This window comes from Juglans microcarpa x Juglans regia, chromosome 5D (assembly GCF_004785595.1).
Source record: "Juglans microcarpa x Juglans regia isolate MS1-56 chromosome 5D, Jm3101_v1.0, whole genome shotgun sequence".
In the NCBI taxonomy this organism is placed as follows: domain Eukaryota; kingdom Viridiplantae; phylum Streptophyta; class Magnoliopsida; order Fagales; family Juglandaceae; genus Juglans; species Juglans microcarpa x Juglans regia.
Genome location: NC_054602.1, coordinates 9,753,125 through 9,769,460, shown reverse-complemented (window position 1 = coordinate 9,769,460; position 16,336 = coordinate 9,753,125).

The window sequence follows — 16,336 nt, the reverse complement described above, 5'->3', positions numbered from 1 at the left end:
CAATTGTGAGTTATTTATCACTAATGAAGTACAAGGTAGAAAAATTTGGCTGTTGTGGAATTCGACTGTTTCAGTTCAATGGTTGGCAGGTTCTAATCAACAAGTGACTGTGAGAGTTGAAGAGACAGACACGTCTTTCTTCTTACAATTGTATATGCTAAGTGTAATCAAATTGAGAGCAAAGTTCTTTGGGAGGATCTGGACGCTACTGGTAGTGGCAACCTTCCATGGGTTATTTATGGAGACTTCAATATTATTAAAGATGATTCAGAACGTAAAGGTGGTCATACCCGCCCTTTTGCTGCTATGGAAGATTTCAACATGTGCATTCAAATCTGTAGTTTGATGGAAATGTGTTACAAAGGACTGAAGATTACTTGGTGCAATGATAAAGGCGGACTGGCTCGCACCTGGGTAAGGTTAGATAGATGTTTTATTGATTCTAACTTTTTAAATTATTTTTCTAATATTTTTTTTCCTAGGTGTTGGCTCATACTACCTCTGATCATTCCCCATTGATGATCCCAATGGGTGAGGATTCGTTCAGGTATGGGCCTAGTCCCTTTCAATTCCAGTCTATGTGGACTGATCATATAGACTTTATTTGTCTTGTGTTGGGGGTATGGAAGCAATATGGGCTTGGTATTGGGCTTAGTAATTTATCTTTTAAATTGAAAAGGGTGCTTAAGGAGTGGAATAAGTGTGTTTTTTATAGGACTAATATCATTATTAAAGAGTTAGAGCAACGTATTGATAATTTGAAAAATCGTCTCCAAGTTTGTTTTAATGAAGAGGATGACAGTGATCTCCTAGCATCTAAGTTGGAGTTATTAACCTGGATGGGTTGAGAGGACACTCGTCTTTCTCATATGGCCAAGAAAAGTTGGTTTATAAAGATGGGGATTAAATATCATACTTACCTGAACTCCAATTTTCATCAGAGGGTTAAGGACATATGCTTGGATGATGGCACTGTTTTAAATACTCCTTTAGACATTCATTAGGTATTTGTCGAGTATTTTGAAAATCATAGGTCATAGAAGTTATCATGAAGTGCCTAATTTAAGTGATTTGATTCTTCTGGTTATCTTCTATGAGGAGAACTTAGCTATTTGTAGAGCTCCTTCTATTAAAGAGGTTAAGGACGTTCTTCTTAGTATTCTCATTGTTAGCAGTCCTGACCCAGATGGTTTTGGTTCTAGTTTCTTTAAGAGTTTGTTGGGATATTGTTAAAGAGGACATTCGGAAGCCATTGTTGATTTTTTTCAAAATCACTCACTTCCCAAATTTTACACTTCTTCTTTTATTGTCCTAATCTCTAAGGTGGCTAAGTCTTCTGATTTTGATTAATTTAGGCCTATTAGCCTTTGTTCGGTGATTTATAAGATTCGTATTAAGATTATAGTGGGTTGCATGGCAAATTTTCTCTCCAAGATAATTTCTCAAGAGCAAGGAGCGTTTATTCTGGGTCGTAGTATATTTGAGAATATTAGTTTAACATAGGAAATGGTCCACTCTATTTATAAAATATCTAATGGAGGAAATATTTTGGTGAAACTTGATATGTTTAAGGCTTATGATAGAGTGGATTGAAATTTTTTGTTACATGTCTTAGCTAATTTTGGTTTTTCTTCTCATGTTTGTGATCTGATTAAGTCATGTATTTCCTCATCCCAGTATTCAATTATGATGAATGGTACCTCTTTGGGGGGTTTTTAAAGGTGAGTGTGGTTTAAGGCAAGGTGACCATCTTTCTCCTTGCTCATCATTATGCAAGAGGTTCTCTCTCACCTTCACAAACAATACTTTCATATTGATAAAACTGGTCAGTTTACTCAAGGTAGAGGTACCCCTCTTATTTCCCATTTTCTGTATGCTGATAATATTGTTATTTTTGCTAATGATGGTAAGAAGTCTATGCGAAGTTTGATGAAGGTTTTGAAGCATTATAAAGATTGGATAGGTCAAGTTCTTAATAAAGATAAAAGTACTATTTATTTTTCTAATAAAATTCTTTTCTCCAGGAAGCTTTCCTTTCTTCGTAGTACAGATTTTTCTGAAGGTCTTTTCCTTTTAAGTATTTGGGTGTGCCTATCGTGGTGGGTAGACTTAAGGCTAGTCATTTTGGTGAGTTGCTTGCGAAAGTTAATAAGAAAATTGCAAATAAAAATGCTTTCGGCAGGTGGGCGCACTATTCTTTTACGTCATGTTTTATCTAGTATGGCCATTTATCTTCTTGTTGTGTTACATGTTTCTAATGTTGTGCACTTGGCCTTGACTAAGCTTCTTAGCTATTTCTTTTGGGGTGAATCTGATGGTATGGATAAGAGGAAGAGGATCTCTTGGAAGTATATTTGTAGTCCTACTAAAGAAGGTAGTTTGGGTATTTGGGATTTTGGGGACATTCAGAGAGCTTTACATATGAAATCTGCTTGGCATCTCATGCAGGGTCAAAATTTATGGGCGGATTTTTTTAAAGGTAAGTATGTTAGAGGTAGTTACTTATCCCTTTTGGTGCCTAATAAGTGGACCCATTTTTTAAAGTATATTGTCCGTAGTATCCCGGATGTTCTTAACGTTTCTAAATGGATTGTGAAAGAAGGTAATATTTCTTTTTGGTATAATAATTGGGAGGAGGGAGGCCCTCTAAATTAATGGCCATTTCTCAATGCTTGAGAAACCTTTGCTAAAAATAAAAGAATGTCGTATTGAAAATGGGTGGGATATTCCGCTATTAGAAAGCCTTGTGGCTCATCAGAAAGCTTTTGATCTGTATCAGTTCTTGGCTAAGAGGAAGGAGAGGCAAGATGTTTTAATTTGGTTGAAAGATAATAGGGGGAATTCTAATACTAAAAGTGCTCCGGATTGTATTAGGATTAGGGCACCTTCTTTACCTTGGGCTCAATAGATTTGGCATATTAACATTCCTAGGAAAAGTTTCATTATGATGTGGAAGATTGTTAATAATTGTTTGAGCGTTGATAAAAGGATTAAAAGGATTAGCATCCCTATAGTTTCTAAATGTAATTGTTGTACTATGGGAAGTACAGAGGATCTGAATCGTGTGCTATGTACCGAGGATTTTGCTAGACGTATTTGGTGGTTGGCCGAATACAGCTTGGAGTGCAGATGGGTGTTTTTCAAACATGGTACGAACAAGCAAATTTTTAGTTCAACCGTGCGAGTAAGTCTTCCCAGGTGTAGATTATTTTTGGCCTTCTGCCATCTATTATCGCTTGGAAGCTTTGGGATATTTCTACCAAGGATGTTTCTATTTTACAGTCTGGAAATCCCAGTCTTATTACCTAGACCTAAGCAGGTTCGTGTGGTGAGGTGGATCCGACCTCCTCAGGGTTGGGTGAAACTTAATACTGATGGTAGTAGTATTTCTATTTCAAAATATTTGGGACCTCAACTCCCGCGGGCTAAGGTTGAAAGATCGAATAGTTTGTTTTCGTAGATAAGATAAGATGGAATGAGTTCAGATTAAAATTAAAAATTTGAATAAAGTATTACTATAATATATTTTTTAATATTATTTTTGTTTTAAGATTAAAAAAATTAAATTATTTATTTTATTTTATATTAAAAATTAAAAAATTATAATAATTAAATAAAATAAGATAATAAATTTTTTATGACGTTGAGATTAATTGAGATGAGTTGAATTTTTTATAAATAATAGTGAGTTAAGATTATTAAATGAGTTTGATAAAATTCATTTAAAATGAATTTAAAATATGTTTAAGATAAATTTAAATATATTTATAAAAATTTTTTTCTTCCGACGGTTTAGAGAGAGAGTCAATGGGTCAATCGTTCCACAAATTAAAGAGAGAGAGTGTGTGTCAGGTAAATAAAGAGAAAATAAAGAGAAATAAAGGGTGTCAGTAAGTCTCATTATTTATTTTAGAGAAAAGAGAAATGAATAGAGAGTTTGATTAATTTTTAGAGAGAAATAGAGCGAATGTCAATTGGTCTCACGAAGTTTCAAGTGGACGTAGCTTAAAATGAAGGTTAGGTTACGTTTGAGTATTAAGAGTATTTTAAATATTTTTATTATTATTTTTTATTTTATTATTATTTATTATTTATTTTATTATTTTTTATTATTTTTTACTTATTATTTATTATTTTATTATTACTTTTTTACTATGTTTTTACTACTATTTATAAATATTCTTAACACCATCTTTTTTTCTTTTCTTTTTTCTTTTATTTTATTTTTATTTTTTTGAAGAATTTGTCCCCTCATCTATACTAGATGAAAAACTCTTCTTTCAGTCAAATTTACGCACCGAATTACACCAATCGCTGACATAGAATGATTTAATGAAACGACTCGTTTTGATATTACCTTATGTGAATGAGTTTTGGGCGGGATCTAACTTAGATGAAAATTTCTAAAACGCTTGTTTTGCATTCTCTTTCTACTTCTCTTATCCGCGTGTCTTCTTTGTATCTAGACTCCTCCATTCTCTTCTCTCTTCCACCTAAAAGCTCCATTCTTTTTTCTTCGCGTGCCTTTTCAGGTCGTCAATTCTCGTTCTCTCTTCCCGGATGATTACAAGGATGTTGTCTCCAAGTTGGTCACTCCTCTGACGTTTACTAAAAAGAAGGAGCTTTTTCTTCTTCTCTGCAATCTGGTTCTCATAGATGCTGGCAAGAAGGTAGGTTTGAAATGATCTCCAAAACCCCTCATTTTTCTCATTCGCATGATCTCATGCACAAATTCTCTGCATACCTCTTCACCATGCATATCTTAGTTCAGATACTCTTTGTTCCAAAGAATTTTGATGTTTGCAAAAGGGAAGTGTTACATATTCAATATACAATATAAAGCTTCAATGCTGTTAGAGAAGATGTATGGATGAAAAAACTAAAATTATGCATACATCTCTAAATTTTCCCTTTTGTTTATGTTCCAAATAATAAACAGAGCTTCAAGTTGGAGAAACCATCTGGCAAAAAATCCTATATGCTATCTGCAAGAGAACTTTCCATTACATGGAGCAACGAACACCTGTATGGAAGCTGGAGATCCATACCCAAATCAAGGTTGCTTTTCTTTTCTTCTTTTCTGATATAGAGTGGGGTGCAAACAACAAAGCATCCAACTTTTTCATTTTTTTCTTCAACAAAGCATCCAATGAAATAGGGCACCATCGCGCGTAGAATAGTCGACGAAGAAGACTGAGGACGCCCAAAGAAGACTGTCGCGCTTGCATAAGAGTTGGTTTCTAGTCGTCTAATGTTTCTTTCTCATTTACAATGTTTTATTCTTTCGTCTTTTTTCTTCTTTTTTTTAATAAAAATAATATCTGACAAATATATTAAAATAAGAATTGGTACGCGGGTTGGCGCACCAACCCGCTTGTACCTAGAAGAACTGTAGCGAGATATAGATGCTTCCGGATGGGTGACATCACACATGTATCGTATGCACGAGAATAGTACACGAAAGATTAAAAAAATACTTATTTTTAATAAAATGTTATTATTTTTAATTTAAATAGATTAAATCAAATTTTAAAGTTCAAATATATTTTTAAAAATATGATTTTATTTAATAACGATGTTAAAATTGTGAATAAGTTGTAAATTTATAATTTAAGTTTAAGAAAAAATCCAATAATATGTACTGTTTATGCATTGTAAATACTGAATACCACTATAAAGGCTGGCAGATGCCTTAAAAATAAATTGTAGTATTATAAAATGGAAAATAATTAGGTTACTACCATTTTATTACTTATTTATTATTTTTTTATATTTATTTTTTTAATTTTTTATTTTACTTAATAGTCAAAGAAGAGACTATTAGTAAAATTATATATATTTTTAATTTTTTCTTAATAATTAAGAATGTTAAAAAAATACTTAAAAGAAAATAATATAAAAATAAAAAATTTTAAATACATATAAGTAATAAATAGGTAGCAATAAGATAGTAATCTTATCACTACCTTTATAAAATTACCTTTCACTTTATGCAGAGTTATAAAATAGTTGCATAATAGTTTTTTTTTTAATTTTAATTTTTTAAACCGAGCCATATTAATTATATCGATGTCGCATCAAACGAAGCCACATTTAAACGGTTCTAGCCGGACAATAGTTGCATAAAAGTTGTAAATTAATCTATCAATATCATTCATTGTAAAATCCCACTATTCACCCTTGAGCTTTACGATAGAATTGTATTTTGGGAGGAAACGTTGGTATGTATTGAAGCGGATCTGTTTTGCTAGCTATGACTAACATTGATATTACTAAATTTGAAATTGCGTGATTATGTCTGTTGGATGTGAAAAAATGTGTGATTTTTCTTAAAATATCGCTGGTTGTTCAGAGGGAAAATTCTCTTTATTTGAGGCTCTTTTTAGTCGTTTTGCTTGCTTTGTGTTCGAGGATCCAGATGCCTTCTTTCTAGCACTTTTACAGTACTGCTTTTAACTTTTACATCCAAAATCATGTCTTCCACTGTTCTATGTACTTCTTTTATTCTTCTCCTTTTTTATTTGTTTCATAAAACCCTTAGCTCTCTCAACTAGGACACGCTTCCTCTTCACAGGATCCCATATTATTTGTATTTGAAACGAAATTATTATTTACTTTTACGTACTCTCGTTTCCTTTTTTTCTCACAGGTGTCGGTATGAGTTTCTTGGTCTTCATGTGTAGTGGCAATACCATTTTATGCAACACCAATACCACCATATCTAGCTACATCTCCGGCTCCTCGTGAAACTCCAAAACTCGAGTCAATATAGAAATCTTATCATAGATGCAAGACATTCATCAAATTGGTTTTACCACCAATCAGTCAAATGGAAATATTATAGATGTAAAAATTTGACTAAAACTAGATGACTAAGTTGATAAGTTTGTATATTTAAATTGGTAATTTTGGATGAATTTAAATTATTTATTGACTTTATCTATAACAATATTAAATTTATCTAGGATGTACTAGAGGTTGTTAATTTAGATACGTCATAAGTGTGAAAATCTAGTCTAAAAGAATCTGCACTTAACCAGAGAAGATGTTGAACTGAAATCTAGGGGTGTAATCGGTTCGGTCCGGTTTGGTTTTGGACAAAATCTAGAACCGAACCGGTATGTACCGGTTTTTCATTTTTCAAAACCGATTACGCTCCGGCTACCCTCCTAAACCGGTACATCCGGTTTTACCGGTTTCCGGTCCGGTCCGGTTTTTCAGTTTTTTTAAAATGTAAAAAATACATAATAAATTATTACTTCTTATAATAAAATGTTATTAATAATTTAATATATATATATATATATATTACGTTTAAAGCATATGATCAATTAAATTTTCATCTTTAAGATTAAACTTTTATTTTATAAATTATAATAAAATTATCTTATATATAATTATATTAATAACATATGATCAAAAAAATTACAAATGTTCATATTTAAAATTAACATTTTATGTTATAATTTATAAATTATAATATGAAATTATTTCATATATGATATATAATTATATATTATATATAAAAATTTAATATGTAATTATATATTATATATAAAACTTATATATATAAATATTTTGTATAATATATAAAATTAATTTTTATATATGTATTTTTTTCAACCGATCCGGTTCTGGAAACTATGGAACCGAAACCGGACCGGTTCCGGCCGGTTTTCATAATATAGGAATAGGTTCCGGACCGGACCGGTTCAAAACCGGACCAACCGATCCGGTTCGGTTCGGTCCTGTCGGGTTTTCCGGTTTCTCGGTTTAAATTTACACCCCTACTGAAATCAGTTACCACATGAAGAGTTATTACAAAATGTCAGCATTTCGTCAGGAGAAGTCTTCGCGACCGGCAGCAGAGTCTTACTAAAACTAAAACTTCTTTCAGATTGTTTATTTAAAGGATTCTATTGATTAAGATTTGAGACAGGTATGTTTAGTTACCAAACTCATCTCAATTCATCGTTACAATATTTTTAAATTCTAACACAAAATATAAGAAATAATTCAACTTTTTTAAATTTTAAAATAATAATAATATTAAAAAATAATATTCTAACGATATATTATTATTTAAATTTAACTCAACTCAACTCAACTCAACTCATTTCAAAATCCAAATGCAGACTTGGATTATTGATCACTGGCCAGCAGTTTTGTGTGGATTATAGGTAACCAATTTTGCGTGGACTTGGATGTACGTACAGCATATATTTTTGATTTTTGGAGCTAATCATTGATAGATTTACTATCTTTCTATCATTATTTATTATTCTAGTCTATAGTATATATGAAATTTTTATTTTTTTATTATTTTATTCTAAGTATTTTTTTAACATTTTAAATTATTAAGAAAAAATAAAAAAATATATAATTTTACTAATAATTACTTCTTAAAAAATTATTAAATTAAAATAATAATAATAATAATAATAATAAAAGTAGTAAAAAGATAGCAACCTGTTATCCTCTATATTTTTGCAACTGAAACCGTCCTGTCAAAGATTTTCGTAGTCTGCAGACAGTTTGGACTTGCATGTGCATATAATATTCTTCCACTTCGTTGGACATATATAATCATGTCAACATAACTGACCTATGAATTTTGCCCTTTCACTTGCATTTGTTTTCACATTTATCGGGACCGTTGCTGACCTAATCCAGTAATATTATTGATCCACTATCTAGAAAGTTTATATATATATATATATATATATACACTAGCAGTTATATAACGTGCAAAGCACGGTTTGCCCATTTGTTTTTTTAAAGGAAATTAATTGATTAATAATTTAATGTACAGGAATAAGAAAATAAATTTTAACAAGCATTATAATGATAACAAAACGTTACAGTAATATGAGTAATATGAAAATTAAAAGATTTTGGATATTTTAACAATAGTTTTCTTAGCAAAATATATGAATTATGTAGAATTCAACCACAATACTCAATGACCCATGGAGCGCTAAAAAAATATATAGTCTTTTATTTTTATATTGCTCTCATATTTTTTTTATTATTAAAGTAAGCCTCTTCTATTTTGGAAACTCCAAAAATATTATAATGGTAGAAAATCATTTTATCTAAATGATTTTAGTTAATTAAAAATATTATGAGATTTAAATTATATTAAAAACTGCGGTTCTTGCACAACTCATGACTGTATCTATCATTACTTTTTCAATAGTACTGCGTGAAATCAACTTATTTGAGTTTCCGATTAGACGGTTGTTTGAAAAATGAAATGATTTCATCTTATCTCATTTCATCTTATATCATCTTATTTTCTTCCCAAGCATTACCCAAAAATAAATATTTTTCAATTTCAAATTTTTAACATTTTTATTTAATTATTACTTAATCATTATAATTTTTTCAAACTTCTAAGCAAAACACAAAAAATAATTTAACTTTTTAAATTCAAAAACAAAAATTATATTATAGCAATATTTTATTAAACTTTTTTTTTTATCTCATTTTTCAAAATCGCATAAAATACTATAACTCAAATAATTTTATTACTATTTACAAATTATTTCATTACTACTATTCATAGATTTCTCATCTCATTTTATTCTTCAAACATTTTTACACTTTAATTATAATTTAGCCCAACATCTCACTATACAATCCATTATTGCGCCGAAGTAAGCCCATGAGATCGGCCCATTAAACTCAAATGTTAATTCTCTTTCCCATGAGGGCAAATTCAGCCCATTAGGCCCACAATTCTGTTTCTTTCACACACACTCCTTTACCATCTCAGATTGAACGGCATTGTTTTGCACAAAAGAGAAAGGAGGATAGAGTGACATTGCAGAAGAAGAACACAGACATCACTGGATCTAGCGAAGCCAAAGTATCCATCAGAGCATCCTCATTGGCTTGGCCAAACAAAAAGGTTGGCTAAAGATGGAGAGCATAATTGATATAAAAAACATACAACATTAAATTGGACAAATCTAAAATAATTTAGATTTTTGCTACGGTGGTTGGTTAAAGATGGAGAACTACAATTGATTCACCAAATATTAAAATACTAATTTTTACTCCAAGCAAATATTAAAATATTAGTTTCTCACTCTAAGCAAAAATACTATTTGGTTTGTAATTAAGAAACTTAGATAGAATTTTAAATGAGTTTAATCAAATATTTTTTGTTATTAGCTTTAAATGACTTTTGAAAATATGATTTTTTAATAATATTTTAATTAGAATATAACTGTTATTAACATTTAATTGGTTGAGCTACAAAATGTGATAAAAATAAATAAAATACAAAATTATTAAATTAATAATATTTTATTATTATATAGAGAGTAAATTGATAATCTAATATAAAGATTGAATTTAAATAGAATAAACAAAAGCAAATAAGTATAATATTGACTAAATTTTAAAGATGAATTTAGCCAAGCATACGAGGATGCTCTCATACATTGGAACCCTCTGCTTGCTAATGTCGTGTGACAAACCCTTATAAATTGATTTAGGAGGGAGGGTGAGAAGTTGAGAACCTCCGAGAAGAAGAAGAAGAGGGAAGGAAACACGGAAGTTTGAGAACCCTCTGCTTGATGTTTCAAAAAGATCGAGCTAGTGTACGTACGTACTACTGATCTTTTAACTTCATAACTAATTAATAGATCATCTTAAGATTGTTAGAAAAGAAACATAATTTAAGTCTCATGATCATGTTTCATTATTAAAACGCTCACGAAAGTTATTCAAATTATTCAGTTTTATTTTACAGTCTAATGTGTCAATCATCTATTAAACTATGTCATTAAATGCACCATATAATCAAATTAATCACGTGCGTCAAATGAAAGTGAGCCTAGCTTAAACTATATATGGTTGATTGGTCCATTAGAGAAATTTGAAGTTTTCAACACAAATTTATTTACTTTTTTTAATTGAGTCGGGGCTTTGCACATGTAATATTTGACGGTATTTTTCACCAGTCATTGGCAATCCATGTTTAGAAGGAGGCTCACCATTTGTACAAGAAGAAAATTTCTTACTTCTTAGCATTTGTATTAGGGTATGTTTGAGATCTGTTGTCAGATTATTTTACTATTATTCATATCAGTTTATTATTATTTATAAATAATTTGAGATACTCTTAACATCTAAACAGTCTTAGTTTATCTTTATTTTTTTTTTTGTCTTGGAAGGATTAGTTGATCTTTGTTGTTATATAAAATGAAGTCCATTAATGCAATTGAGAAACAAAACGATGGAGGCTAACAAAGTACAGTGGTCAATTTACCGGGCACGAGAATATTCCGCCAGAATAAGGCAACCGCAAGTTGTGAATAAAGTTAATAAATAAACAAAAGGTCACTCGCTTACAACATGACTAAAATTTAATAAAAATAGAAAAAAATCACCATAAGAGGAGGAGAAGAAAAGACCCTAAAGAAAGGACACGGATCTCTGAAACCCTCTTCGTTCCAAAAATCCTAATAATGGCTGACTGACTTTCAGAGTTTCTCGTCTGCATTCGACTCCCTTCCAATTCCACCTCTTGATTCTATGTTCACCTCCAAGTAAAACAACAATGTCATGAGCTCCGAGACATGCATGTCGGATCTGGGGATGGAGTTGGGGTTGAATGAGAATGGAGATTTTGATTTCACTTTTGACGATCCGGAAGATCTCTACATCCCTTATGAAACCGAACAAATCCTCATCTCTGACGGTATTGATGTGCTTCAACTGCCCAGTTCTGCCCCTGTTCAACCAGTTCAGCTCTCAAAGACAATGGGATGGGGATTGCTTGGGAGAAGACGAAGACGATGGTGAGGAGTGAAGACGATGGCTTCTGTGTTCGTGGGGATGGTGTAATGAACCTTATTAAAGGAATAGTAATATAGAAAAATAAAGAGAATCAAGGATAAGGAAATGATGATAATGGCTACGCCTTGGGGTATTCGAGGTCCCTAATTCCTCCCAAAAGAAAACAACAATGTTTAGAATATTTTCCAGATGCCCAGACAAGGACCCTCTTCCCCTTCATATACAGGTAGAAGATGACTCAATTCGGCAGCCACTAATTAAGACCATGGGCCAATTCTAACTCACATTAATTGGGCCCATGGGCCACTAAACTACTTTAACAACTCAAACAAAAATAAAAGATAACAATTTAATATAAGCTCATCAAGCCAGCCCATTTTAATAGGAGCTCATCAAGCCCAATTAATTGGATTCATAAGAAATTCTCCCGATTTAAAGAACCTTGTCCTGAAGGTTCATTTTCACTAGCATTTTTGCACTTCCACAACCACAACACGTCTAAGCCTACTACATCCAAAGGCCATGTCCTTGGAGTTATTGAGCCTACTGTCTGGATTATAATAACTCAATGAGAAACACTCGTTCAAAACTGGAAGGATTTTTTTTTTTTTGGGGGGGGGGGGGGTGGTTTCAACCTGCTGGAAGATGCTGCACCATAGAAAGGCATATTGTCTTCACGATTCTTCATCATACTCCAAGGCCCATCTCCAATGTGATGCAAAGTTGCAAACTCCGCCTGTTAAATGACTATGCACCTATCCACTCGTTGCTCTTTGTGAAACCCATACCAACAATAAAATTATTGTTGTTGCCAGTATTAACAAAAATTTTGGATGGCTCAAGGGCAACACGTGTAAGAGCTTTAGTCTCATATCCCACTAACAACGAAAAACTTAAGGAGACGCAAATGAGTGCAACAAAAACATTAAAATAATACCAGCACACCATCACAACGATCATGTTAAAACCCAGACAAAGAACTACACCTAGCCAACTTGCAAAACTGAACAACTGAAAATATAGTGCATCACTAACTCGTTTGCAACCATGAACGACTTTTATGATGTAAGCAGACTCGAATGCAGGCTTCCAACCTCTCATAAGTATCTTTCCACCCTGAATAGCAACAACTAGATTTACAGCATTTAGAAGTGCAAGTTGCACGATACAAATAATTTCATGGCGACACAAGTCAACACCAGCACCCTTGTATGTTAGAGTCTCACTGGAACTATTCTTTGGCATTGAAATTACACGTTGGCTCTTAACGGCAACAGTAAAGAGGGGAATAAATTTTGATGGCAAGGGTGGTTTATAAAACCCATTTAACATTGGACCCGGTTTTGGCTCAACAGTATGAGCAACTCCCATGGTTGTGCACCAGCTTTGCATGGATAATAACCCAACTCTAAGCCAATTCTTCCCCCCACCCCTTTTAGGATCAAATGCAAAGTATAAGAAATGATGTACATTATAAAAAGCTTGGTTCAACAATTGGGTTTCCCCCATTTCTTTCCCCCTTTCTCTATCAAAGGGACATCTTCGTTTTACTGCTTCCCAGCCATTCTCATAACAGTTTAACAATTCATTCTCTAGGGTCTCAACAATTCTTCCACTTGACCCACCCCAAACTATAGGAACTACAACACTCGAATTAATGTAGTCAACCAACATCATCAGATGAGAGACAAGGTTTGCACCCATCGCCCTCTGCATAACTTCATCACCCTTTGCGTAAACCATGTCTAGGGAAGGAGGTTTATTAAACCCATATAGCCTGGGACTAGGTTTGGACTCATCGACTTCCTCCCCCTCAATAGACTGCACTAAGACTGGTTTACTTTTAATTAAGCCTGAAAAATTTGGTCCCCATATCTCTATCACCTCAAACTTCAGCAACCTAAAATAAAAATCTCGCCTATTAATTTTTAAGAACAAGCTGGGTGTAGAACTCATATTGCCATGCGTACCTTGGATCACGGCATAATCAGCGGGCATATGGTCTTCATTGCAGGTTTGGCCCTTCAAAATGCCGTGGAAATCACTATTCTTACTGGCGACGCCTCTGATCCCTACCAAGGGTCCAACAACTGCAACCTTATATGGACCCCAGCTCGGAGAAGAAAATCTCCCAAGGCTATGTTCACGCCGGTCAGGTAGGTTTTGGAGGTGTGGATTCACCACCGCCAGCCGCTCCACCGCATCAGTAGCTCTATAAGCATGGAGATGACTCTGAGTTTCCCTCATAGGCCCGAAAATTGGTTGAGGGAACAAAAAACAAAGACAATGGAAATAAATTCCGCCTGGGTCAATCTCCCACCTGGTGTCACCATCCATCCCGAATATTGGCTTTCCTCCCATCAGATTTTCAACCTAATGCAGGTCGACAGTGAGCTTGGCCCACCTCTCGGACCCAAGGAAGGAGTCGCCGAAGAGATTTTTGGAATGTGAAGTGGGTCAGGCTTGTGATTTTTTGGATGGTGGGGTATTTGAGATGTGAGTGATTTTTGGGGATGGCCGTGAGTTTTCATATTTCTCTTTCTCGCTTCGTCTCTCTCCAAATCTCTTCTCCACTTCGACTGCCTCTTCTTTTCCTTCCTCTACAAGTTCATCTTCATATGTTGATTCATTTGTCATCTGCAGTACTGGGTTTTGTATTTCTTTGATTGAATCCATAGAATCTCTCGAATCACAGATAGGCTCTTCATCCTTCGCGCCCTTTTCGTCATCCATCCATCTGAGATAGTTAGAATTAGATATTCCAAATATGGAATCGGCACCATCAGGAGTTACGGCCAGATCTACCCCATCAGGAGTCTCTTCGTTCTCTAGCCATTTTTGAGTTTCTATAATTTTTTCCATCCTTTCTTTGAATTTTTTGGATCCAGATTCTTCACCCTTCGTATCAAGAACAACATATCCATCGTCAAATATCGTCATCCCTAATAACATAACCTCATCTTTTAAAACAACTTCTTTATGTCGCACTTATTGCTGCTCCAACGGATAAATGTGTCTCCCATAAACATATTCAATATTGAGCTTCATATAGTAAATAGTAAAGAAAGAATGGACTAAAATTTTTAGGTTTTTACCTTTGGAAGACTTCACTATAAGCACCATTTGATTAGAATTTCTATAGAAATCATCACAGAGGGCACGGAGATAATTTTGAAAACATTTATAAAGTTCTTCATTACTCAACTCCATGGCAAAATCGTTAGCTCTAAATATCACTTGTAATGAACCTTGTTAAAGGAATAGTAATATAGAAAAATAAAGAGAATCAAGGATAAGAAAATAATGATAATGGCTGCGTATTGGGGTATTTGAGGTCCCTAATTTCTCTAAAAAAAAAAAAAAACAATGCTCAGAATATTTTCCAGATACCTAAACAAGGACCCTCTTTCCCTTCATATACAGGTAGAAGATGACTCAATTCGGCAGCCACTAATTAAGACCATGGACCAATTCTAACTCACATTAACTGAGCCCATGGGCCACTAAACTACTTTAACAACTCAAACAAAAATAAAATATAGCAATTTAACAGGAGCTCATCAAGCCAGCCCATTTTAATAGGAGTTCATCAAGCCCAATTTAGTTGGGACTCATAACAGATGGGAGTTTCGCTGGGTCGAAGACAAATGGCTTCTGTGTTCGTGGGTATGGGATTTCGATGGGTTGCAGAACTGTTTCTGTTATTTTTGTTTTTTTAAATAATGCCACATCAACCACGGCAGGCCGGTTGCCTACAGAATTTCTATTAAAAGCCCCGTCATTTTCCGAGGTGGCAATATTGTCATTAGAAGAACAGTGGAGGGCACCTGTTATGCTGATATTTCTATAATTCTTCTAAAAACTCTCCAGATGCATTATTATTTATGGAAAATGCTACGGCCACAGAAAATAGCCACAGAAAATTTTTACCGAATGACATGTCTAGTTGACTTGGTAGGCCACGTTTCATAAAAGAAAAGTAAAAAATAAAACAGAAATAAAAAGCTGCGTCCCACGTGATTTTAACGGAAAAAAAAAAAAGTCAAAATCAAAAAAAAATCAAACCAGCCATTCAGCCCACATGATTTTAATAAATAAAAAAAAGAGTCAAAAAGCAAAAAGAACCCAGGACCATCCCGTCCCTACCATTCATCCCTGCCTCTCTGTATCGTTACAGCGTACACCGTCTCGGTGCCTTCTCCCTTTAGTTTCAGCATAGATCTCTACTTACAGTCCAGCCGGCATCATTTTTCCCTTCTTCCAAGCGGTAATCTTTCTTTCATTTTTTTCTTTATTTTTATTCAAATATTAGGATTTTTATCTACAAATATTAAAAAAAATCAGTGCTCAAAATCATAAAATATGTTTGAAAATACAAACCCACTACGACTTAAATAATAAAAAGAAGCTGTTTTTAATAGCGTGTCCTGCTAAGCCTTTTGTCTTGGAGAGTTTTAGACCTTAGATTTTTGTGTGTTCAAACTTCATGTATACAGTTTTGGACGTATTAAGTTTTTTTTTTTTT